This window comes from Triturus cristatus, chromosome 4_1 (genome assembly GCF_964204655.1).
Source record: "Triturus cristatus chromosome 4_1, aTriCri1.1, whole genome shotgun sequence".
Lineage (NCBI taxonomy): Eukaryota > Metazoa > Chordata > Amphibia > Caudata > Salamandridae > Triturus > Triturus cristatus.
The window spans coordinates 108,013,526-108,036,103 of NC_140585.1; the positions used below are offsets into that span (position 1 = coordinate 108,013,526).

The following is a 22,578-nucleotide window of genomic DNA, read 5'->3' on the forward strand; positions in this document are numbered from 1 at the left end:
TCAACAAGTAGGATTCTTTTGATCTATAATCATCAAAAATGAGATAGCCCCATTTCATGGGATTTTTCAAGGCAAACGTCTGACAGATTAAGCGGGGTCCTCATCCCGGTTGGAGGACATATCTCTTCCTTCATCATGATGCCAGCCTAGCTTTCGGCCCAAAATCCAAGGTAAGCATGGCAAAAGTCTGGAGATGCCGGGGATTGAACCCGGGGCCTCATACATGCAAAGCATGCGCTCTACCACTGAGCTACATCCCCACTTCTGCAAGGTTTGACTGTATGATTGGAAACCCTGCATTGAACCGACGGCCACATCACCCCATTCGACTCTGCAGTATACAATGTCAGTCAGGAAAATCCTTCAGCCTTGTACCTGGATGATCTTCATGGTCTTATGTACAGATGCCTATATACAGCCTTCTTAGCGCAGTAGGCAGCGCGTCAGTCTCATAATCTGAAGGTCCTGAGTTCGATCCTCAGAGAGGGCATTTATTTCCTTCTTTTGGAATGCAAAATTCTCCGATTTTCTTGAAATGCGCAAACTATGCCTAGTTCAAAGATTTTTCCAAAGCAAATGTCTGACTATTTAAGTGGGGCTCTCACCCCAACTGCATGACAAACTTCTTCTTTCTGCATGATGGCAGGCTAGCCTTCTGGAAAAAAGCCAAGATAAGGAACAGAGGCTCCTGGAGATGCCGGGGATTGAACCCGGGACCTCATACATGCAAAGCATGCGCTCTACCACTGAGCTACATCCCCACTTTTGCACTCGAGCTGTTTGATGAATGCAAGGAATCCCTGAAACCCAGGGACTGCAAAGTCTCGATCATAATCAATGGAAGGTATTGTTTGAATAAAAGTGAAAGATATGGAAATCGAAGCAAAAAATCCTTCGAGCCGGATTTGAACCAGCGACCTAAGGATGTCTGACTTTATGCTACAGTCCTCCGCTCTACCAACTGAGCTATCGAAGGAGTGGCTGAAGTATCTTTCAGCGCTGTAATTATCTCTCGCTCAAGAAAGGTTGTGGGGGTGGGGATCAGGAGCAGATCGATGAAAATCATGAACATTACCTGCAGCTCCCTCTCAAAGTCACCAGTTCTTAGAGCACACTGTAAGGTACGTCTTATCACCCCAAAGGAGGATTTCAGACCAAAGTTCATGTTCTGTCTTGGCTTGGGGATAAGCAGGGGTGCTCCAAATTTCAATTTTACAGAAAGGAAAGGAACTTTGATACAAAGACCTTGGGCAGCATTGGTGGCAAATGGATGGCTGCGCGGAACCATGAAAGAAATGACAGAAAGTTATGAGAGTCATTACTACGCACCCAGCATCAAGAACGTGCATTTTGGATGCATTTTCAAAAGGAAAGAGAACGGAAAAATCTGTAGATTGAAGGTGATTGAGATAAACAAAATATTCCGTTTTTCTAAAAGCTACTGTAAAGAGTCTCTGGTTTAGAAGAAGAACCCTTACCAATGATCAAGAGAGATGCGACAGATTTCTATCATCAAAGCATTATGGTTGTCAAGATGAATCATCACTTTGATGTCTTCAACAAGTAGGATTCTTTTGATCTATAATCATCAAAAATGAGATAGCCCCATTTCATGGGATTTTTCAAGGCAAACGTCTGACAGATTAAGCGGGGTCCTCATCCCGGTTGGAGGACATATCTCTTCCTTCATCATGATGCCAGCCTAGCTTTCGGCCCAAAATCCAAGGTAAGCATGGCAAAAGTCTGGAGATGCCGGGGATTGAACCCGGGGCCTCATACATGCAAAGCATGCGCTCTACCACTGAGCTACATCCCCACTTCTGCAAGGTTTGACTGTATGATTGGAAACCCTGCATTGAACCGACGGCCACATCACCCCATTCGACACTGCAGTATACAATGTCAGTCAGGAAAATCCTTCAGCCTTGTACCTGGATGATCTTCATGGTCTTATGTACAGATGCCTATATACAGTCTTCTTAGCGCAGTAGGCAGCGCGTCAGTCTCATAATCTGAAGGTCCTGAGTTCGATCCTCAGAGAGGGCATTTATTTCCTTCTTTTGGAATGCAAAATTCTCCGATTTTCTTGAAATGCGCAAACTATGCCTAGTTCAAAGATTTTTCCAAAGCAAATGTCTGACTATTTAAGTGGGGCTCTCACCCCAACTGCATGACAAACTTCTTCTTTCTGCATGATGGCAGGCTAGCCTTCTGGAAAAAAGCCAAGATAAGGAACAGAGGCTCCTGGAGATGCCGGGGATTGAACCCGGGACCTCATACATGCGAAGCATGCGCTCTACCACTGAGCTACATCCCCACTTTTGCCCTCGAGCTGTTTGATGGATGCAAGGAATCCCTGAAACCCAGGGACTGCAAAGTCTCGATCATAATCAATGGAAGGTATTGTTTGAATAAAAGTGAAATATATGGAAATCGAAGCAAAAAATCATTCGAGCCGGATTTGAACCAGCGACCTAAGGATGTCTGACTTTATGCTACAGTCCTCCGCTCTACCAACTGAGCTATCGAAGGAGTGGCTGAAGTATCTTTCAGCGCTGTAATTATCTCTCGCTCAAGAAAGGTTGTGGGGGTGGGGATCAGGAGCAGATCGATGAAAATCATGAACATTACCTGCAGCTCCCTCTCAAAGTCACCAGTTCTTAGAGCACACTGTAAGGTACATCTTATCACCCCAAAGGAGGATTTCAGACCAAAGTTCATGTTCTGTCTTGGCTTGGGGATAAGCAGGGGTGCTCCAAATTTCAATTTTACAGAAAGGAAAGGAACTTTGATACAAAGACCTTGGGCAGCATTGGTGGCAAATGGATGGCTGCGCGGAACCATGAAAGAAATGACAGAAAGTTATGGGAGTCATTACTACGCACCCAGCATCAAGAAAGTGCATTTTGGATGCATTTTCAAAAGGAAAGAGAACGGAAAAATCTGTAGATTGAAGGTGATTGAGATAAACAAAATATTCCGTTTTTCTAAAAGCTACTGTAAAGAGTCTCTGGTTTAGAAGAAGAACCCTTACCAATGATCAAGAGAGATGCGACAGATTTCTATCATCAAAGCATTATGGTTGTCAAGATGAATCATCACTTTGATGTCTTCAACAAGTAGGATTCTTTTGATCTATAATCATCAAAAATGAGATAGCCCCATTTCATGGGATTTTTCAAGGCAAACGTCTGACAGATTAAGCGGGGTCCTCATCCCGGTTGGAGGACATATCTCTTCCTTCATCATGATGCCAGCCTAGCTTTCGGCCCAAAATCCAAGGTAAGCATGGCAAAAGTCTGGAGATGCCGGGGATTGAACCCGGGGCCTCATACATGCAAAGCATGCGCTCTACCACTGAGCTACATCCCCACTTCTGCAAGGTTTGACTGTATGATTGGAAACCCTGCATTGAACCGACGGCCACATCACCCCATTCGACTCTGCAGTATACAATGTCAGTCAGGAAAATCCTTCAGCCTTGTACCTGGATGATCTTCATGGTCTTATGTACAGATGCCTATATACAGCCTTCTTAGCGCAGTAGGCAGCGCGTCAGTCTCATAATCTGAAGGTCCTGAGTTCGATCCTCAGAGAGGGCATTTATTTCCTTCTTTTGGAATGCAAAATTCTCCGATTTTCTTGAAATGCGCAAACTATGCCTAGTTCAAAGATTTTTCCAAAGCAAATGTCTGACTATTTAAGTGGGGCTCTCACCCCAACTGCATGACAAACTTCTTCTTTCTGCATGATGGCAGGCTAGCCTTCTGGAAAAAAGCCAAGATAAGGAACAGAGGCTCCTGGAGATGCCGGGGATTGAACCCGGGACCTCATACATGCAAAGCATGCGCTCTACCACTGAGCTACATCCCCACTTTTGCACTCGAGCTGTTTGATGAATGCAAGGAATCCCTGAAACCCAGGGACTGCAAAGTCTCGATCATAATCAATGGAAGGTATTGTTTGAATAAAAGTGAAAGATATGGAAATCGAAGCAAAAAATCCTTCGAGCCGGATTTGAACCAGCGACCTAAGGATGTCTGACTTTATGCTACAGTCCTCCGCTCTACCAACTGAGCTATCGAAGGAGTGGCTGAAGTATCTTTCAGCGCTGTAATTATCTCTCGCTCAAGAAAGGTTGTGGGGGTGGGGATCAGGAGCAGATCGATGAAAATCATGAACATTACCTGCAGCTCCCTCTCAAAGTCACCAGTTCTTAGAGCACACTGTAAGGTACGTCTTATCACCCCAAAGGAGGATTTCAGACCAAAGTTCATGTTCTGTCTTGGCTTGGGGATAAGCAGGGGTGCTCCAAATTTCAATTTTACAGAAAGGAAAGGAACTTTGATACAAAGACCTTGGGCAGCATTGGTGGCAAATGGATGGCTGCGCGGAACCATGAAAGAAATGACAGAAAGTTATGAGAGTCATTACTACGCACCCAGCATCAAGAACGTGCATTTTGGATGCATTTTCAAAAGGAAAGAGAACGGAAAAATCTGTAGATTGAAGGTGATTGAGATAAACAAAATATTCCGTTTTTCTAAAAGCTACTGTAAAGAGTCTCTGGTTTAGAAGAAGAACCCTTACCAATGATCAAGAGAGATGCGACAGATTTCTATCATCAAAGCATTATGGTTGTCAAGATGAATCATCACTTTGATGTCTTCAACAAGTAGGATTCTTTTGATCTATAATCATCAAAAATGAGATAGCCCCATTTCATGGGATTTTTCAAGGCAAACGTCTGACAGATTAAGCGGGGTCCTCATCCCGGTTGGAGGACATATCTCTTCCTTCATCATGATGCCAGCCTAGCTTTCGGCCCAAAATCCAAGGTAAGCATGGCAAAAGTCTGGAGATGCCGGGGATTGAACCCGGGGCCTCATACATGCAAAGCATGCGCTCTACCACTGAGCTACATCCCCACTTCTGCAAGGTTTGACTGTATGATTGGAAACCCTGCATTGAACCGACGGCCACATCACCCCATTCGACACTGCAGTATACAATGTCAGTCAGGAAAATCCTTCAGCCTTGTACCTGGATGATCTTCATGGTCTTATGTACAGATGCCTATATACAGTCTTCTTAGCGCAGTAGGCAGCGCGTCAGTCTCATAATCTGAAGGTCCTGAGTTCGATCCTCAGAGAGGGCATTTATTTCCTTCTTTTGGAATGCAAAATTCTCCGATTTTCTTGAAATGCGCAAACTATGCCTAGTTCAAAGATTTTTCCAAAGCAAATGTCTGACTATTTAAGTGGGGCTCTCACCCCAACTGCATGACAAACTTCTTCTTTCTGCATGATGGCAGGCTAGCCTTCTGGAAAAAAGCCAAGATAAGGAACAGAGGCTCCTGGAGATGCCGGGGATTGAACCCGGGACCTCATACATGCGAAGCATGCGCTCTACCACTGAGCTACATCCCCACTTTTGCCCTCGAGCTGTTTGATGGATGCAAGGAATCCCTGAAACCCAGGGACTGCAAAGTCTCGATCATAATCAATGGAAGGTATTGTTTGAATAAAAGTGAAATATATGGAAATCGAAGCAAAAAATCATTCGAGCCGGATTTGAACCAGCGACCTAAGGATGTCTGACTTTATGCTACAGTCCTCCGCTCTACCAACTGAGCTATCGAAGGAGTGGCTGAAGTATCTTTCAGCGCTGTAATTATCTCTCGCTCAAGAAAGGTTGTGGGGGTGGGGATCAGGAGCAGATCGATGAAAATCATGAACATTACCTGCAGCTCCCTCTCAAAGTCACCAGTTCTTAGAGCACACTGTAAGGTACATCTTATCACCCCAAAGGAGGATTTCAGACCAAAGTTCATGTTCTGTCTTGGCTTGGGGATAAGCAGGGGTGCTCCAAATTTCAATTTTACAGAAAGGAAAGGAACTTTGATACAAAGACCTTGGGCAGCATTGGTGGCAAATGGATGGCTGCGCGGAACCATGAAAGAAATGACAGAAAGTTATGGGAGTCATTACTACGCACCCAGCATCAAGAAAGTGCATTTTGGATGCATTTTCAAAAGGAAAGAGAACGGAAAAATCTGTAGATTGAAGGTGATTGAGATAAACAAAATATTCCGTTTTTCTAAAAGCTACTGTAAAGAGTCTCTGGTTTAGAAGAAGAACCCTTACCAATGATCAAGAGAGATGCGACAGATTTCTATCATCAAAGCATTATGGTTGTCAAGATGAATCATCACTTTGATGTCTTCAACAAGTAGGATTCTTTTGATCTATAATCATCAAAAATGAGATAGCCCCATTTCATGGGATTTTTCAAGGCAAACGTCTGACAGATTAAGCGGGGTCCTCATCCCGGTTGGAGGACATATCTCTTCCTTCATCATGATGCCAGCCTAGCTTTCGGCCCAAAATCCAAGGTAAGCATGGCAAAAGTCTGGAGATGCCGGGGATTGAACCCGGGGCCTCATACATGCAAAGCATGCGCTCTACCACTGAGCTACATCCCCACTTCTGCAAGGTTTGACTGTATGATTGGAAACCCTGCATTGAACCGACGGCCACATCACCCCATTCGACTCTGCAGTATACAATGTCAGTCAGGAAAATCCTTCAGCCTTGTACCTGGATGATCTTCATGGTCTTATGTACAGATGCCTATATACAGCCTTCTTAGCGCAGTAGGCAGCGCGTCAGTCTCATAATCTGAAGGTCCTGAGTTCGATCCTCAGAGAGGGCATTTATTTCCTTCTTTTGGAATGCAAAATTCTCCGATTTTCTTGAAATGCGCAAACTATGCCTAGTTCAAAGATTTTTCCAAAGCAAATGTCTGACTATTTAAGTGGGGCTCTCACCCCAACTGCATGACAAACTTCTTCTTTCTGCATGATGGCAGGCTAGCCTTCTGGAAAAAAGCCAAGATAAGGAACAGAGGCTCCTGGAGATGCCGGGGATTGAACCCGGGACCTCATACATGCGAAGCATGCGCTCTACCACTGAGCTACATCCCCACTTTTGCCCTCGAGCTGTTTGATGGATGCAAGGAATCCCTGAAACCCAGGGACTGCAAAGTCTCGATCATAATCAATGGAAGGTATTGTTTGAATAAAAGTGAAATATATGGAAATCGAAGCAAAAAATCATTCGAGCCGGATTTGAACCAGCGACCTAAGGATGTCTGACTTTATGCTACAGTCCTCCGCTCTACCAACTGAGCTATCGAAGGAGTGGCTGAAGTATCTTTCAGCGCTGTAATTATCTCTCGCTCAAGAAAGGTTGTGGGGGTGGGGATCAGGAGCAGATCGATGAAAATCATGAACATTACCTGCAGCTCCCTCTCAAAGTCACCAGTTCTTAGAGCACACTGTAAGGTACATCTTATCACCCCAAAGGAGGATTTCAGACCAAAGTTCATGTTCTGTCTTGGCTTGGGGATAAGCAGGGGTGCTCCAAATTTCAATTTTACAGAAAGGAAAGGAACTTTGATACAAAGACCTTGGGCAGCATTGGTGGCAAATGGATGGCTGCACGGAACCATGAAAGAAATGACAGAAAGTTATGGGAGTCATTACTACGCACCCAGCATCAAGAAAGTGCATTTTGGATGCATTTTCAAAAGGAAAGAGAACGGAAAAATCTGTAGATTGAAGGTGATTGAGATAAACAAAATATTCCGTTTTTCTAAAAGCTACTGTAAAGAGTCTCTGGTTTAGAAGAAGAACCCTTACCAATGATCAAGAGAGATGCGACAGATTTCTATCATCAAAGCATTATGGTTGTCAAGATGAATCATCACTTTGATGTCTTCAACAAGTAGGATTCTTTTGATCTATAATCATCAAAAATGAGATAGCCCCATTTCATGGGATTTTTCAAGGCAAACGTCTGACAGATTAAGCGGGGTCCTCATCCCGGTTGGAGGACATATCTCTTCCTTCATCATGATGCCAGCCTAGCTTTCGGCCCAAAATCCAAGGTAAGCATGGCAAAAGTCTGGAGATGCCGGGGATTGAACCCGGGGCCTCATACATGCAAAGCATGCGCTCTACCACTGAGCTACATCCCCACTTCTGCAAGGTTTGACTGTATGATTGGAAACCCTGCATTGAACCGACGGCCACATCACCCCATTCGACTCTGCAGTATACAATGTCAGTCAGGAAAATCCTTCAGCCTTGTACCTGGATGATCTTCATGGTCTTATGTACAGATGCCTATATACAGCCTTCTTAGCGCAGTAGGCAGCGCGTCAGTCTCATAATCTGAAGGTCCTGAGTTCGATCCTCAGAGAGGGCATTTATTTCCTTCTTTTGGAATGCAAAATTCTCCGATTTTCTTGAAATGCGCAAACTATGCCTAGTTCAAAGATTTTTCCAAAGCAAATGTCTGACTATTTAAGTGGGGCTCTCACCCCAACTGCATGACAAACTTCTTCTTTCTGCATGATGGCAGGCTAGCCTTCTGGAAAAAAGCCAAGATAAGGAACAGAGGCTCCTGGAGATGCCGGGGATTGAACCCGGGACCTCATACATGCGAAGCATGCGCTCTACCACTGAGCTACATCCCCACTTTTGCCCTCGAGCTGTTTGATGGATGCAAGGAATCCCTGAAACCCAGGGACTGCAAAGTCTCGATCATAATCAATGGAAGGTATTGTTTGAATAAAAGTGAAATATATGGAAATCGAAGCAAAAAATCATTCGAGCCGGATTTGAACCAGCGACCTAAGGATGTCTGACTTTATGCTACAGTCCTCCGCTCTACCAACTGAGCTATCGAAGGAGTGGCTGAAGTATCTTTCAGCGCTGTAATTATCTCTCGCTCAAGAAAGGTTGTGGGGGTGGGGATCAGGAGCAGATCGATGAAAATCATGAACATTACCTGCAGCTCCCTCTCAAAGTCACCAGTTCTTAGAGCACACTGTAAGGTACATCTTATCACCCCAAAGGAGGATTTCAGACCAAAGTTCATGTTCTGTCTTGGCTTGGGGATAAGCAGGGGTGCTCCAAATTTCAATTTTACAGAAAGGAAAGGAACTTTGATACAAAGACCTTGGGCAGCATTGGTGGCAAATGGATGGCTGCGCGGAACCATGAAAGAAATGACAGAAAGTTATGGGAGTCATTACTACGCACCCAGCATCAAGAAAGTGCATTTTGGATGCATTTTCAAAAGGAAAGAGAACGGAAAAATCTGTAGATTGAAGGTGATTGAGATAAACAAAATATTCCGTTTTTCTAAAAGCTACTGTAAAGAGTCTCTGGTTTAGAAGAAGAACCCTTACCAATGATCAAGAGAGATGCGACAGATTTCTATCATCAAAGCATTATGGTTGTCAAGATGAATCATCACTTTGATGTCTTCAACAAGTAGGATTCTTTTGATCTATAATCATCAAAAATGAGATAGCCCCATTTCATGGGATTTTTCAAGGCAAACGTCTGACAGATTAAGCGGGGTCCTCATCCCGGTTGGAGGACATATCTCTTCCTTCATCATGATGCCAGCCTAGCTTTCGGCCCAAAATCCAAGGTAAGCATGGCAAAAGTCTGGAGATGCCGGGGATTGAACCCGGGGCCTCATACATGCAAAGCATGCGCTCTACCACTGAGCTACATCCCCACTTCTGCAAGGTTTGACTGTATGATTGGAAACCCTGCATTGAACCGACGGCCACATCACCCCATTCGACTCTGCAGTATACAATGTCAGTCAGGAAAATCCTTCAGCCTTGTACCTGGATGATCTTCATGGTCTTATGTACAGATGCCTATATACAGCCTTCTTAGCGCAGTAGGCAGCGCGTCAGTCTCATAATCTGAAGGTCCTGAGTTCGATCCTCAGAGAGGGCATTTATTTCCTTCTTTTGGAATGCAAAATTCTCCGATTTTCTTGAAATGCGCAAACTATGCCTAGTTCAAAGATTTTTCCAAAGCAAATGTCTGACTATTTAAGTGGGGCTCTCACCCCAACTGCATGACAAACTTCTTCTTTCTGCATGATGGCAGGCTAGCCTTCTGGAAAAAAGCCAAGATAAGGAACAGAGGCTCCTGGAGATGCCGGGGATTGAACCCGGGACCTCATACATGCAAAGCATGCGCTCTACCACTGAGCTACATCCCCACTTTTGCACTCGAGCTGTTTGATGAATGCAAGGAATCCCTGAAACCCAGGGACTGCAAAGTCTCGATCATAATCAATGGAAGGTATTGTTTGAATAAAAGTGAAAGATATGGAAATCGAAGCAAAAAATCCTTCGAGCCGGATTTGAACCAGCGACCTAAGGATGTCTGACTTTATGCTACAGTCCTCCGCTCTACCAACTGAGCTATCGAAGGAGTGGCTGAAGTATCTTTCAGCGCTGTAATTATCTCTCGCTCAAGAAAGGTTGTGGGGGTGGGGATCAGGAGCAGATCGATGAAAATCATGAACATTACCTGCAGCTCCCTCTCAAAGTCACCAGTTCTTAGAGCACACTGTAAGGTACGTCTTATCACCCCAAAGGAGGATTTCAGACCAAAGTTCATGTTCTGTCTTGGCTTGGGGATAAGCAGGGGTGCTCCAAATTTCAATTTTACAGAAAGGAAAGGAACTTTGATACAAAGACCTTGGGCAGCATTGGTGGCAAATGGATGGCTGCGCGGAACCATGAAAGAAATGACAGAAAGTTATGAGAGTCATTACTACGCACCCAGCATCAAGAACGTGCATTTTGGATGCATTTTCAAAAGGAAAGAGAACGGAAAAATCTGTAGATTGAAGGTGATTGAGATAAACAAAATATTCCGTTTTTCTAAAAGCTACTGTAAAGAGTCTCTGGTTTAGAAGAAGAACCCTTACCAATGATCAAGAGAGATGCGACAGATTTCTATCATCAAAGCATTATGGTTGTCAAGATGAATCATCACTTTGATGTCTTCAACAAGTAGGATTCTTTTGATCTATAATCATCAAAAATGAGATAGCCCCATTTCATGGGATTTTTCAAGGCAAACGTCTGACAGATTAAGCGGGGTCCTCATCCCGGTTGGAGGACATATCTCTTCCTTCATCATGATGCCAGCCTAGCTTTCGGCCCAAAATCCAAGGTAAGCATGGCAAAAGTCTGGAGATGCCGGGGATTGAACCCGGGGCCTCATACATGCAAAGCATGCGCTCTACCACTGAGCTACATCCCCACTTCTGCAAGGTTTGACTGTATGATTGGAAACCCTGCATTGAACCGACGGCCACATCACCCCATTCGACACTGCAGTATACAATGTCAGTCAGGAAAATCCTTCAGCCTTGTACCTGGATGATCTTCATGGTCTTATGTACAGATGCCTATATACAGTCTTCTTAGCGCAGTAGGCAGCGCGTCAGTCTCATAATCTGAAGGTCCTGAGTTCGATCCTCAGAGAGGGCATTTATTTCCTTCTTTTGGAATGCAAAATTCTCCGATTTTCTTGAAATGCGCAAACTATGCCTAGTTCAAAGATTTTTCCAAAGCAAATGTCTGACTATTTAAGTGGGGCTCTCACCCCAACTGCATGACAAACTTCTTCTTTCTGCATGATGGCAGGCTAGCCTTCTGGAAAAAAGCCAAGATAAGGAACAGAGGCTCCTGGAGATGCCGGGGATTGAACCCGGGACCTCATACATGCGAAGCATGCGCTCTACCACTGAGCTACATCCCCACTTTTGCCCTCGAGCTGTTTGATGGATGCAAGGAATCCCTGAAACCCAGGGACTGCAAAGTCTCGATCATAATCAATGGAAGGTATTGTTTGAATAAAAGTGAAATATATGGAAATCGAAGCAAAAAATCATTCGAGCCGGATTTGAACCAGCGACCTAAGGATGTCTGACTTTATGCTACAGTCCTCCGCTCTACCAACTGAGCTATCGAAGGAGTGGCTGAAGTATCTTTCAGCGCTGTAATTATCTCTCGCTCAAGAAAGGTTGTGGGGGTGGGGATCAGGAGCAGATCGATGAAAATCATGAACATTACCTGCAGCTCCCTCTCAAAGTCACCAGTTCTTAGAGCACACTGTAAGGTACATCTTATCACCCCAAAGGAGGATTTCAGACCAAAGTTCATGTTCTGTCTTGGCTTGTGGATAAGCAGGGGTGCTCCAAATTTCAATTTTACAGAAAGGAAAGGAACTTTGATACAAAGACCTTGGGCAGCATTGGTGGCAAATGGATGGCTGCGCGGAACCATGAAAGAAATGACAGAAAGTTATGGGAGTCATTACTACGCACCCAGCATCAAGAAAGTGCATTTTGGATGCATTTTCAAAAGGAAAGAGAACGGAAAAATCTGTAGATTGAAGGTGATTGAGATAAACAAAATATTCCGTTTTTCTAAAAGCTACTGTAAAGAGTCTCTGGTTTAGAAGAAGAACCCTTACCAATGATCAAGAGAGATGTGACAGATTTCTATCATCAAAGCATTATGGTTGTCAAGATGAATCATCACTTTGATGTCTTCAACAAGTAGGATTCTTTTGATCTATAATCATCAAAAATGAGATAGCCCCATTTCATGGGATTTTTCAAGGCAAACGTCTGACAGATTAAGCGGGGTCCTCATCCCGGTTGGAGGACATATCTCTTCCTTCATCATGATGCCAGCCTAGCTTTCGGCCCAAAATCCAAGGTAAGCATGGCAAAAGTCTGGAGATGCCGGGGATTGAACCCGGGGCCTCATACATGCAAAGCATGCGCTCTACCACTGAGCTACATCCCCACTTCTGCAAGGTTTGACTGTATGATTGGAAACCCTGCATTGAACCGACGGCCACATCACCCCATTCGACTCTGCAGTATACAATGTCAGTCAGGAAAATCCTTCAGCCTTGTACCTGGATGATCTTCATGGTCTTATGTACAGATGCCTATATACAGCCTTCTTAGCGCAGTAGGCAGCGCGTCAGTCTCATAATCTGAAGGTCCTGAGTTCGATCCTCAGAGAGGGCATTTATTTCCTTCTTTTGGAATGCAAAATTCTCCGATTTTCTTGAAATGCGCAAACTATGCCTAGTTCAAAGATTTTTCCAAAGCAAATGTCTGACTATTTAAGTGGGGCTCTCACCCCAACTGCATGACAAACTTCTTCTTTCTGCATGATGGCAGGCTAGCCTTCTGGAAAAAAGCCAAGATAAGGAACAGAGGCTCCTGGAGATGCCGGGGATTGAACCCGGGACCTCATACATGCAAAGCATGCGCTCTACCACTGAGCTACATCCCCACTTTTGCACTCGAGCTGTTTGATGAATGCAAGGAATCCCTGAAACCCAGGGACTGCAAAGTCTCGATCATAATCAATGGAAGGTATTGTTTGAATAAAAGTGAAAGATATGGAAATCGAAGCAAAAAATCCTTCGAGCCGGATTTGAACCAGCGACCTAAGGATGTCTGACTTTATGCTACAGTCCTCCGCTCTACCAACTGAGCTATCGAAGGAGTGGCTGAAGTATCTTTCAGCGCTGTAATTATCTCTCGCTCAAGAAAGGTTGTGGGGGTGGGGATCAGGAGCAGATCGATGAAAATCATGAACATTACCTGCAGCTCCCTCTCAAAGTCACCAGTTCTTAGAGCACACTGTAAGGTACGTCTTATCACCCCAAAGGAGGATTTCAGACCAAAGTTCATGTTCTGTCTTGGCTTGGGGATAAGCAGGGGTGCTCCAAATTTCAATTTTACAGAAAGGAAAGGAACTTTGATACAAAGACCTTGGGCAGCATTGGTGGCAAATGGATGGCTGCGCGGAACCATGAAAGAAATGACAGAAAGTTATGAGAGTCATTACTACGCACCCAGCATCAAGAACGTGCATTTTGGATGCATTTTCAAAAGGAAAGAGAACGGAAAAATCTGTAGATTGAAGGTGATTGAGATAAACAAAATATTCCGTTTTTCTAAAAGCTACTGTAAAGAGTCTCTGGTTTAGAAGAAGAACCCTTACCAATGATCAAGAGAGATGCGACAGATTTCTATCATCAAAGCATTATGGTTGTCAAGATGAATCATCACTTTGATGTCTTCAACAAGTAGGATTCTTTTGATCTATAATCATCAAAAATGAGATAGCCCCATTTCATGGGATTTTTCAAGGCAAACGTCTGACAGATTAAGCGGGGTCCTCATCCCGGTTGGAGGACATATCTCTTCCTTCATCATGATGCCAGCCTAGCTTTCGGCCCAAAATCCAAGGTAAGCATGGCAAAAGTCTGGAGATGCCGGGGATTGAACCCGGGGCCTCATACATGCAAAGCATGCGCTCTACCACTGAGCTACATCCCCACTTCTGCAAGGTTTGACTGTATGATTGGAAACCCTGCATTGAACCGACGGCCACATCACCCCATTCGACACTGCAGTATACAATGTCAGTCAGGAAAATCCTTCAGCCTTGTACCTGGATGATCTTCATGGTCTTATGTACAGATGCCTATATACAGTCTTCTTAGCGCAGTAGGCAGCGCGTCAGTCTCATAATCTGAAGGTCCTGAGTTCGATCCTCAGAGAGGGCATTTATTTCCTTCTTTTGGAATGCAAAATTCTCCGATTTTCTTGAAATGCGCAAACTATGCCTAGTTCAAAGATTTTTCCAAAGCAAATGTCTGACTATTTAAGTGGGGCTCTCACCCCAACTGCATGACAAACTTCTTCTTTCTGCATGATGGCAGGCTAGCCTTCTGGAAAAAAGCCAAGATAAGGAACAGAGGCTCCTGGAGATGCCGGGGATTGAACCCGGGACCTCATACATGCGAAGCATGCGCTCTACCACTGAGCTACATCCCCACTTTTGCCCTCGAGCTGTTTGATGGATGCAAGGAATCCCTGAAACCCAGGGACTGCAAAGTCTCGATCATAATCAATGGAAGGTATTGTTTGAATAAAAGTGAAATATATGGAAATCGAAGCAAAAAATCATTCGAGCCGGATTTGAACCAGCGACCTAAGGATGTCTGACTTTATGCTACAGTCCTCCGCTCTACCAACTGAGCTATCGAAGGAGTGGCTGAAGTATCTTTCAGCGCTGTAATTATCTCTCGCTCAAGAAAGGTTGTGGGGGTGGGGATCAGGAGCAGATCGATGAAAATCATGAACATTACCTGCAGCTCCCTCTCAAAGTCACCAGTTCTTAGAGCACACTGTAAGGTACATCTTATCACCCCAAAGGAGGATTTCAGACCAAAGTTCATGTTCTGTCTTGGCTTGGGGATAAGCAGGGGTGCTCCAAATTTCAATTTTACAGAAAGGAAAGGAACTTTGATACAAAGACCTTGGGCAGCATTGGTGGCAAATGGATGGCTGCGCGGAACCATGAAAGAAATGACAGAAAGTTATGGGAGTCATTACTACGCACCCAGCATCAAGAAAGTGCATTTTGGATGCATTTTCAAAAGGAAAGAGAACGGAAAAATCTGTAGATTGAAGGTGATTGAGATAAACAAAATATTCCGTTTTTCTAAAAGCTACTGTAAAGAGTCTCTGGTTTAGAAGAAGAACCCTTACCAATGATCAAGAGAGATGCGACAGATTTCTATCATCAAAGCATTATGGTTGTCAAGATGAATCATCACTTTGATGTCTTCAACAAGTAGGATTCTTTTGATCTATAATCATCAAAAATGAGATAGCCCCATTTCATGGGATTTTTCAAGGCAAACGTCTGACAGATTAAGCGGGGTCCTCATCCCGGTTGGAGGACATATCTCTTCCTTCATCATGATGCCAGCCTAGCTTTCGGCCCAAAATCCAAGGTAAGCATGGCAAAAGTCTGGAGATGCCGGGGATTGAACCCGGGGCCTCATACATGCAAAGCATGCGCTCTACCACTGAGCTACATCCCCACTTCTGCAAGGTTTGACTGTATGATTGGAAACCCTGCATTGAACCGACGGCCACATCACCCCATTCGACTCTGCAGTATACAATGTCAGTCAGGAAAATCCTTCAGCCTTGTACCTGGATGATCTTCATGGTCTTATGTACAGATGCCTATATACAGCCTTCTTAGCGCAGTAGGCAGCGCGTCAGTCTCATAATCTGAAGGTCCTGAGTTCGATCCTCAGAGAGGGCATTTATTTCCTTCTTTTGGAATGCAAAATTCTCCGATTTTCTTGAAATGCGCAAACTATGCCTAGTTCAAAGATTTTTCCAAAGCAAATGTCTGACTATTTAAGTGGGGCTCTCACCCCAACTGCATGACAAACTTCTTCTTTCTGCATGATGGCAGGCTAGCCTTCTGGAAAAAAGCCAAGATAAGGAACAGAGGCTCCTGGAGATGCCGGGGATTGAACCCGGGACCTCATACATGCAAAGCATGCGCTCTACCACTGAGCTACATCCCCACTTTTGCACTCGAGCTGTTTGATGAATGCAAGGAATCCCTGAAACCCAGGGACTGCAAAGTCTCGATCATAATCAATGGAAGGTATTGTTTGAATAAAAGTGAAAGATATGGAAATCGAAGCAAAAAATCCTTCGAGCCGGATTTGAACCAGCGACCTAAGGATGTCTGACTTTATGCTACAGTCCTCCGCTCTACCAACTGAGCTATCGAAGGAGTGGCTGAAGTATCTTTCAGCGCTGTAATTATCTCTCGCTCAAGAAAGGTTGTGGGGGTGGGGATCAGGAGCAGATCGATGAAAATCATGAACATTACCTGCAGCTCCCTCTCAAAGTCACCAGTTCTTAGAGCACACTGTAAGGTACGTCTTATCACCCCAAAGGAGGATTTCAGACCAAAGTTCATGTTCTGTCTTGGCTTGGGGATAAGCAGGGGTGCTCCAAATTTCAATTTTACAGAAAGGAAAGGAACTTTGATACAAAGACCTTGGGCAGCATTGGTGGCAAATGGATGGCTGCGCGGAACCATGAAAGAAATGACAGAAAGTTATGAGAGTCATTACTACGCACCCAGCATCAAGAACGTGCATTTTGGATGCATTTTCAAAAGGAAAGAGAACGGAAAAATCTGTAGATTGAAGGTGATTGAGATAAACAAAATATTCCGTTTTTCTAAAAGCTACTGTAAAGAGTCTCTGGTTTAGAAGAAGAACCCTTACCAATGATCAAGAGAGATGCGACAGATTTCTATCATCAAAGCATTATGGTTGTCAAGATGAATCATCACTTTGATGTCTTCAACAAGTAGGATTCTTTTGATCTATAATCATCAAAAATGAGATAGCCCCATTTCATGGGATTTTTCAAGGCAAACGTCTGACAGATTAAGCGGGGTCCTCATCCCGGTTGGAGGACATATCTCTTCCTTCATCATGATGCCAGCCTAGCTTTCGGCCCAAAATCCAAGGTAAGCATGGCAAAAGTCTGGAGTTGCCGGGGATTGAACCCGGGGCCTCATACATGCAAAGCATGCGCTCTACCACTGAGCTACATCCCCACTTCTGCAAGGTTTGACTGTATGATTGGAAACCCTGCATTGAACCGACGGCCACATCACCCCATTTGACTCTGCAGTATACAATGTCAGTCAGGAAAATCCTTCAGCCTTGTACCTGGATGATCTTCATGGTCTTATGTACAGATGCCTATATACAGCCTTCTTAGCGCAGTAGGCAGCGCGTCAGTCTCATAATCTGAAGGTCCTGAGTTCGATCCTCACAGAGGGCATTTATTTCCTTCTTTTGGAATGCAAAATTCTCCGATTTTCTTGAAATGCGCAAACTATGCCTAGTTCAAAGATTTTTCCAAAGCAAATGTCTGACTATTTAAGTGGGGCTCTCACCCCAACTGCATGACAAACTTCTTCTTTCTGCATGATGGCAGGCTAGCCTTCTGGAAAAAAGCCAAGATAAGGAACAGAGGCTCCTGGAGATGCCGGGGATTGAACCCGGGACCTCATACATGCGAAGCATGCGCTCTACTACTGAGCTACATCCCCACTTTTGCCCTCGAGCTGTTTGATGGATGCAAGGAATCCCTGAAACCCAGGGACTGCAAAGTCTCGATCATAATCAATGGAAGGTATTGTTTGAATAAAAGTGAAATATATGGAAATCGAAGCAAAAAATCCTTCGAGCCGGATTTGAACCAGCGACCTAAGGATGTCTGACTTTATGCTACAGTCCTCCGCTCTACCAACTGAGCTATCGAAGGAGTGGCTGAAGTATCTTTCAGCGCTGTAATTATCTCTCGCTCAAGAAAGGTTGTGGGGGTGGGGATCAGGAGCAGATCGATGAAAATCATGAACATTACCTGCAGCTCCCTCTCAAAGTCACCAGTTCTTAGAGCACACTGTAAGGTACATCTTATCACCCCAAAGGAGGATTTCAGACCAAAGTTCATGTTCTGTCTTGGCTTGGGGATAAGCAGGGGTGCTCCAAATTTCAATTTTACAGAAAGGAAAGGAACTTTGATACAAAGACCTTGGGCAGCATTGGTGGCAAATGGATGGCTGCGCGGAACCATGAAAGAAATGACAGAAAGTTATGGGAGTCATTACTACGCACCCAGCATCAAGAAAGTGCATTTTGGATGCATTTTCAAAAGGAAAGAGAACGGAAAAATCTGTAGATTGAAGGTGATTGAGATAAACAAAATATTCCGTTTTTCTAAAAGCTACTGTAAAGAGTCTCTGGTTTAGAAGAAGAACCCTTACCAATGATCAAGAGAGATGCGACAGATTTCTATCATCAAAGCATTATGGTTGTCAAGATGAATCATCACTTTGATGTCTTCAACAAGTAGGATTCTTTTGATCTATAATCATCAAAAATGAGATAGCCCCATTTCATGGGATTTTTCAAGGCAAACGTCTGACAGATTAAGCGGGGTCCTCATCCCGGTTGGAGGACATATCTCTTCCTTCATCATGATGCCAGCCTAGCTTTCGGCCCAAAATCCAAGGTAAGCATGGCAAAAGTCTGGAGATGCCGGGGATTGAACCCGGGGCCTCATACATGCAAAGCATGCGCTCTACCACTGAGCTACATCCCCACTTCTGCAAGGTTTGACTGTATGATTGGAAACCCTGCATTGAACCGACGGCCACATCACCCCATTCGACTCTGCAGTATACAATGTCAGTCAGGAAAATCCTTCAGCCTTGTACCTGGATGATCTTCATGGTCTTATGTACAGATGCCTATATACAGTCTTCTTAGCGCAGTAGGCAGCGCGTCAGTCTCATAATCTGAAGGTCCTGAGTTCGATCCTCAGAGAGGGCATTTATTTCCTTCTTTTGGAATGCAAAATTCTCAGATTTTCTTGAAATGCGCAAACTATGCCTAGTTCAAAGATTTTTCCAAAGCAAATGTCTGACTATTTAAGTGGGGCTCTCACCCCAACTGCATGACAAACTTCTTCTTTCTGCATGATGGCAGGCTAGCCTTCTGGAAAAAAGCCAAGATAAGGAACAGAGGCTCCTGGAGATGCCGGGGATTGAACCCGGGACCTCATACATGCGAAGCATGCGCTCTACCACTGAGCTACATCCCCACTTTTGCCCTCGAGCTGTTTGATGGATGCAAGGAATCCCTGAAACCCAGGGACTGCAAAGTCTCGATCATAATCAATGGAAGGTATTGTTTGAATAAAAGTGAAATATATGGAAATCGAAGCAAAAAATCCTTCGAGCCGGATTTGAACCAGCGACCTAAGGATGTCTGACTTTATGCTACAGTCCTCCGCTCTACCAACTGAGCTATCGAAGGAGTGGCTGAAGTATCTTTCAGCGCTGTAATTATCTCTCGCTCAAGAAAGGTTGTGGGGGTGGGGATCAGGAGCAGATCGATGAAAATCATGAACATTACCTGCAGCTCCCTCTCAAAGTCACCAGTTCTTAGAGCACACTGTAAGGTACATCTTATCACCCCAAAGGAGGATTTCAGACCAAAGTTCATGTTCTGTCTTGGCTTGGGGATAAGCAGGGGTGCTCCAAATTTCAATTTTACAGAAAGGAAAGGAACTTTGATACAAAGACCTTGGGCAGCATTGGTGGCAAATGGATGGCTGCGCGGAACCATGAAAGAAATGACAGAAAGTTATGGGAGTCATTACTACGCACCCAGCATCAAGAACGTGCATTTTGGATGCATTTTCAAAAGGAAAGAGAACGGAAAAATCTGTAGATTGAAGGTGATTGAGATAAACAAAATATTCCGTTTTTCTAAAAGCTACTGTAAAGAGTCTCTGGTTTAGAAGAAGAACCCTTACCAATGATCAAGAGAGATGCGACAGATTTCTATCATCAAAGCATTATGGTTGTCAAGATGAATCATCACTTTGATGTCTTCAACAAGTAGGATTCTTTTGATCTATAATCATCAAAAATGAGATAGCCCCATTTCATGGGATTTTTCAAGGCAAACGTCTGACAGATTAAGCGGGGTCCTCATCCCGGTTGGAGGACATATCTCTTCCTTCATCATGATGCCAGCCTAGCTTTCGGCCCAAAATCCAAGGTAAGCATGGCAAAAGTCTGGAGATGCCGGGGATTGAACCCGGGGCCTCATACATGCAAAGCATGCGCTCTACCACTGAGCTACATCCCCACTTCTGCAAGGTTTGACTGTATGATTGGAAACCCTGCATTGAACCGACGGCCACATCACCCCATTCGACTCTGCAGTATACAATGTCAGTCAGGAAAATCCTTCAGCCTTGTACCTGGATGATCTTCATGGTCTTATGTACAGATGCCTATATACAGCCTTCTTAGCGCAGTAGGCAGCGCGTCAGTCTCATAATCTGAAGGTCCTGAGTTCGATCCTCAGAGAGGGCATTTATTTCCTTCTTTTGGAATGCAAAATTCTCCGATTTTCTTGATATGCGCAAACTATGCCTAGTTCAAAGATTTTTCCAAAGCAAATGTCTGACTATTTAAGTGGGGCTCTCACCCCAACTGCATGACAAACTTCTTCTTTCTGCATGATGGCAGGCTAGCCTTCTGGAAAAAAGCCAAGATAAGGAACAGAGGCTCCTGGAGATGCCGGGGATTGAACCCGGGACCTCATACATGCAAAGCATGCGCTCTACCACTGAGCTACATCCCCACTTTTGCACTCGAGCTGTTTGATGGATGCAAGGAATCCCTGAAACCCAGGGACTGCAAAGTCTCGATCATAATCAATGGAAGGTATTGTTTGAATAAAAGTGAAAGATATGGAAATCGAAGCAAAAAATCCTTCGAGCCGGATTTGAACCAGCGACCTAAGGATGTCTGACTTTATGCTACAGTCCTCCGCTCTACCAACTGAGCTATCGAAGGAGTGGCTGAAGTATCTTTCAGCGCTGTAATTATCTCTCGCTCAAGAAAGGTTGTGGGGGTGGGGATCAGGAGCAGATCGATGAAAATCATGAACATTACCTGCAGCTCCCTCTCAAAGTCACCAGTTCTTAGAGCACACTGTAAGGTACGTCTTATCACCCCAAAGGAGGATTTCAGACCAAAGTTCATGTTCTGTCTTGGCTTGGGGATAAGCAGGGGTGCTCCAAATTTCAATTTTACAGAAAGGAAAGGAACTTTGATACAAAGACCTTGGGCAGCATTGGTGGCAAATGGATGGCTGCGCGGAACCATGAAAGAAATGACAGAAAGTTATGAGAGTCATTACTACGCACCCAGCATCAAGAACGTGCATTTTGGATGCATTTTCAAAAGGAAAGAGAACGGAAAAATCTGTAGATTGAAGGTGATTGAGATAAACAAAATATTCCGTTTTTCTAAAAGCTACTGTAAAGAGTCTCTGGTTTAGAAGAAGAACCCTTACCAATGATCAAGAGAGATGCGACAGATTTCTATCATCAAAGCATTATGGTTGTCAAGATGAATCATCACTTTGATGTCTTCAACAAGTAGGATTCTTTTGATCTATAATCATCAAAAATGAGATAGCCCCATTTCATGGGATTTTTCAAGGCAAACGTCTGACAGATTAAGCGGGGTCCTCATCCCGGTTGGAGGACATATCTCTTCCTTCATCATGATGCCAGCCTAGCTTTCGGCCCAAAATCCAAGGTAAGCATGGCAAAAGTCTGGAGATGCCGGGGATTGAACCCGGGGCCTCATACATGCAAAGCATGCGCTCTACCACTGAGCTACATCCCCACTTCTGCAAGGTTTGACTGTATGATTGGAAACCCTGCATTGAACCGACGGCCACATCACCCCATTTGACTCTGCAGTATACAATGTCAGTCAGGAAAATCCTTCAGCCTTGTACCTGGATGATCTTCATGGTCTTATGTACAGATGCCTATATACAGCCTTCTTAGCGCAGTAGGCAGCGCGTCAGTCTCATAATCTGAAGGTCCTGAGTTCGATCCTCACAGAGGGCATTTATTTCCTTCTTTTGGAATGCAAAATTCTCCGATTTTCTTGAAATGCGCAAACTATGCCTAGTTCAAAGATTTTTCCAAAGCAAATGTCTGACTATTTAAGTGGGGCTCTCACCCCAACTGCATGACAAACTTCTTCTTTCTGCATGATGGCAGGCTAGCCTTCTGGAAAAAAGCCAAGATAAGGAACAGAGGCTCCTGGAGATGCCGGGGATTGAACCCGGGACCTCATACATGCGAAGCATGCGCTCTACCACTGAGCTACATCCCCACTTTTGCCCTCGAGCTGTTTGATGGATGCAAG

General features: G+C 44.4%; 24 non-coding genes across 24 annotated transcripts; 8 read left to right on the top strand and 16 right to left on the bottom strand.

Moving 5' to 3' along the window:
- Positions 1-417: 417 nt before the first annotated feature.
- On the top strand, positions 418-490 carry TRNAM-CAU (transfer RNA methionine (anticodon CAU)). Its single transcript has one exon. It is a non-coding gene; the product is annotated as a tRNA-Met (tRNA).
- A 400-nt stretch (positions 491-890) lies between these two features.
- On the bottom strand, positions 891-976 carry TRNAY-GUA (transfer RNA tyrosine (anticodon GUA)). Its single transcript is given in 2 exon segments — positions 891-926; positions 940-976. It is a non-coding gene; the product is annotated as a tRNA-Tyr (tRNA).
- A 1,269-nt stretch (positions 977-2,245) lies between these two features.
- On the bottom strand, positions 2,246-2,317 carry TRNAA-CGC (transfer RNA alanine (anticodon CGC)). The gene has a single exon. It is a non-coding gene; the product is annotated as a tRNA-Ala (tRNA).
- A 1,212-nt stretch (positions 2,318-3,529) lies between these two features.
- On the top strand, positions 3,530-3,602 carry TRNAM-CAU (transfer RNA methionine (anticodon CAU)). Its single transcript has one exon. It is a non-coding gene; the product is annotated as a tRNA-Met (tRNA).
- Positions 3,603-4,002: 400 nt separating this feature from the next.
- TRNAY-GUA (transfer RNA tyrosine (anticodon GUA)) lies at positions 4,003-4,088 on the bottom strand. The gene is given in 2 exon segments: positions 4,003-4,038; positions 4,052-4,088. It is a non-coding gene; the product is annotated as a tRNA-Tyr (tRNA).
- Positions 4,089-5,357: 1,269 nt separating this feature from the next.
- On the bottom strand, positions 5,358-5,429 carry TRNAA-CGC (transfer RNA alanine (anticodon CGC)). The gene has a single exon. It is a non-coding gene; the product is annotated as a tRNA-Ala (tRNA).
- A 1,212-nt stretch (positions 5,430-6,641) lies between these two features.
- On the top strand, positions 6,642-6,714 carry TRNAM-CAU (transfer RNA methionine (anticodon CAU)). Its single transcript has one exon. It is a non-coding gene; the product is annotated as a tRNA-Met (tRNA).
- A 199-nt stretch (positions 6,715-6,913) lies between these two features.
- TRNAA-CGC (transfer RNA alanine (anticodon CGC)) lies at positions 6,914-6,985 on the bottom strand. Its single transcript has one exon. It is a non-coding gene; the product is annotated as a tRNA-Ala (tRNA).
- Positions 6,986-8,197: 1,212 nt separating this feature from the next.
- On the top strand, positions 8,198-8,270 carry TRNAM-CAU (transfer RNA methionine (anticodon CAU)). Its single transcript has one exon. It is a non-coding gene; the product is annotated as a tRNA-Met (tRNA).
- A 199-nt stretch (positions 8,271-8,469) lies between these two features.
- TRNAA-CGC (transfer RNA alanine (anticodon CGC)) lies at positions 8,470-8,541 on the bottom strand. Its single transcript has one exon. It is a non-coding gene; the product is annotated as a tRNA-Ala (tRNA).
- A 1,212-nt stretch (positions 8,542-9,753) lies between these two features.
- Positions 9,754-9,826, top strand: TRNAM-CAU (transfer RNA methionine (anticodon CAU)). Its single transcript has one exon. It is a non-coding gene; the product is annotated as a tRNA-Met (tRNA).
- A 400-nt stretch (positions 9,827-10,226) lies between these two features.
- Positions 10,227-10,312, bottom strand: TRNAY-GUA (transfer RNA tyrosine (anticodon GUA)). The gene is given in 2 exon segments: positions 10,227-10,262; positions 10,276-10,312. It is a non-coding gene; the product is annotated as a tRNA-Tyr (tRNA).
- Positions 10,313-11,581: 1,269 nt separating this feature from the next.
- TRNAA-CGC (transfer RNA alanine (anticodon CGC)) lies at positions 11,582-11,653 on the bottom strand. The gene has a single exon. It is a non-coding gene; the product is annotated as a tRNA-Ala (tRNA).
- Positions 11,654-12,865: 1,212 nt separating this feature from the next.
- On the top strand, positions 12,866-12,938 carry TRNAM-CAU (transfer RNA methionine (anticodon CAU)). The gene has a single exon. It is a non-coding gene; the product is annotated as a tRNA-Met (tRNA).
- A 400-nt stretch (positions 12,939-13,338) lies between these two features.
- Positions 13,339-13,424, bottom strand: TRNAY-GUA (transfer RNA tyrosine (anticodon GUA)). The gene is given in 2 exon segments: positions 13,339-13,374; positions 13,388-13,424. It is a non-coding gene; the product is annotated as a tRNA-Tyr (tRNA).
- Positions 13,425-14,693: 1,269 nt separating this feature from the next.
- TRNAA-CGC (transfer RNA alanine (anticodon CGC)) lies at positions 14,694-14,765 on the bottom strand. Its single transcript has one exon. It is a non-coding gene; the product is annotated as a tRNA-Ala (tRNA).
- Positions 14,766-15,977: 1,212 nt separating this feature from the next.
- Positions 15,978-16,050, top strand: TRNAM-CAU (transfer RNA methionine (anticodon CAU)). Its single transcript has one exon. It is a non-coding gene; the product is annotated as a tRNA-Met (tRNA).
- Positions 16,051-16,450: 400 nt separating this feature from the next.
- TRNAY-GUA (transfer RNA tyrosine (anticodon GUA)) lies at positions 16,451-16,536 on the bottom strand. The gene is given in 2 exon segments: positions 16,451-16,486; positions 16,500-16,536. It is a non-coding gene; the product is annotated as a tRNA-Tyr (tRNA).
- Positions 16,537-18,006: 1,470 nt separating this feature from the next.
- Positions 18,007-18,092, bottom strand: TRNAY-GUA (transfer RNA tyrosine (anticodon GUA)). Its single transcript is given in 2 exon segments — positions 18,007-18,042; positions 18,056-18,092. It is a non-coding gene; the product is annotated as a tRNA-Tyr (tRNA).
- A 1,269-nt stretch (positions 18,093-19,361) lies between these two features.
- TRNAA-CGC (transfer RNA alanine (anticodon CGC)) lies at positions 19,362-19,433 on the bottom strand. Its single transcript has one exon. It is a non-coding gene; the product is annotated as a tRNA-Ala (tRNA).
- Positions 19,434-19,562: 129 nt separating this feature from the next.
- On the bottom strand, positions 19,563-19,648 carry TRNAY-GUA (transfer RNA tyrosine (anticodon GUA)). Its single transcript is given in 2 exon segments — positions 19,563-19,598; positions 19,612-19,648. It is a non-coding gene; the product is annotated as a tRNA-Tyr (tRNA).
- Positions 19,649-20,645: 997 nt separating this feature from the next.
- Positions 20,646-20,718, top strand: TRNAM-CAU (transfer RNA methionine (anticodon CAU)). The gene has a single exon. It is a non-coding gene; the product is annotated as a tRNA-Met (tRNA).
- Positions 20,719-21,118: 400 nt separating this feature from the next.
- On the bottom strand, positions 21,119-21,204 carry TRNAY-GUA (transfer RNA tyrosine (anticodon GUA)). Its single transcript is given in 2 exon segments — positions 21,119-21,154; positions 21,168-21,204. It is a non-coding gene; the product is annotated as a tRNA-Tyr (tRNA).
- Positions 21,205-22,473: 1,269 nt separating this feature from the next.
- TRNAA-CGC (transfer RNA alanine (anticodon CGC)) lies at positions 22,474-22,545 on the bottom strand. Its single transcript has one exon. It is a non-coding gene; the product is annotated as a tRNA-Ala (tRNA).
- Positions 22,546-22,578: the final 33 nt, after the last annotated feature.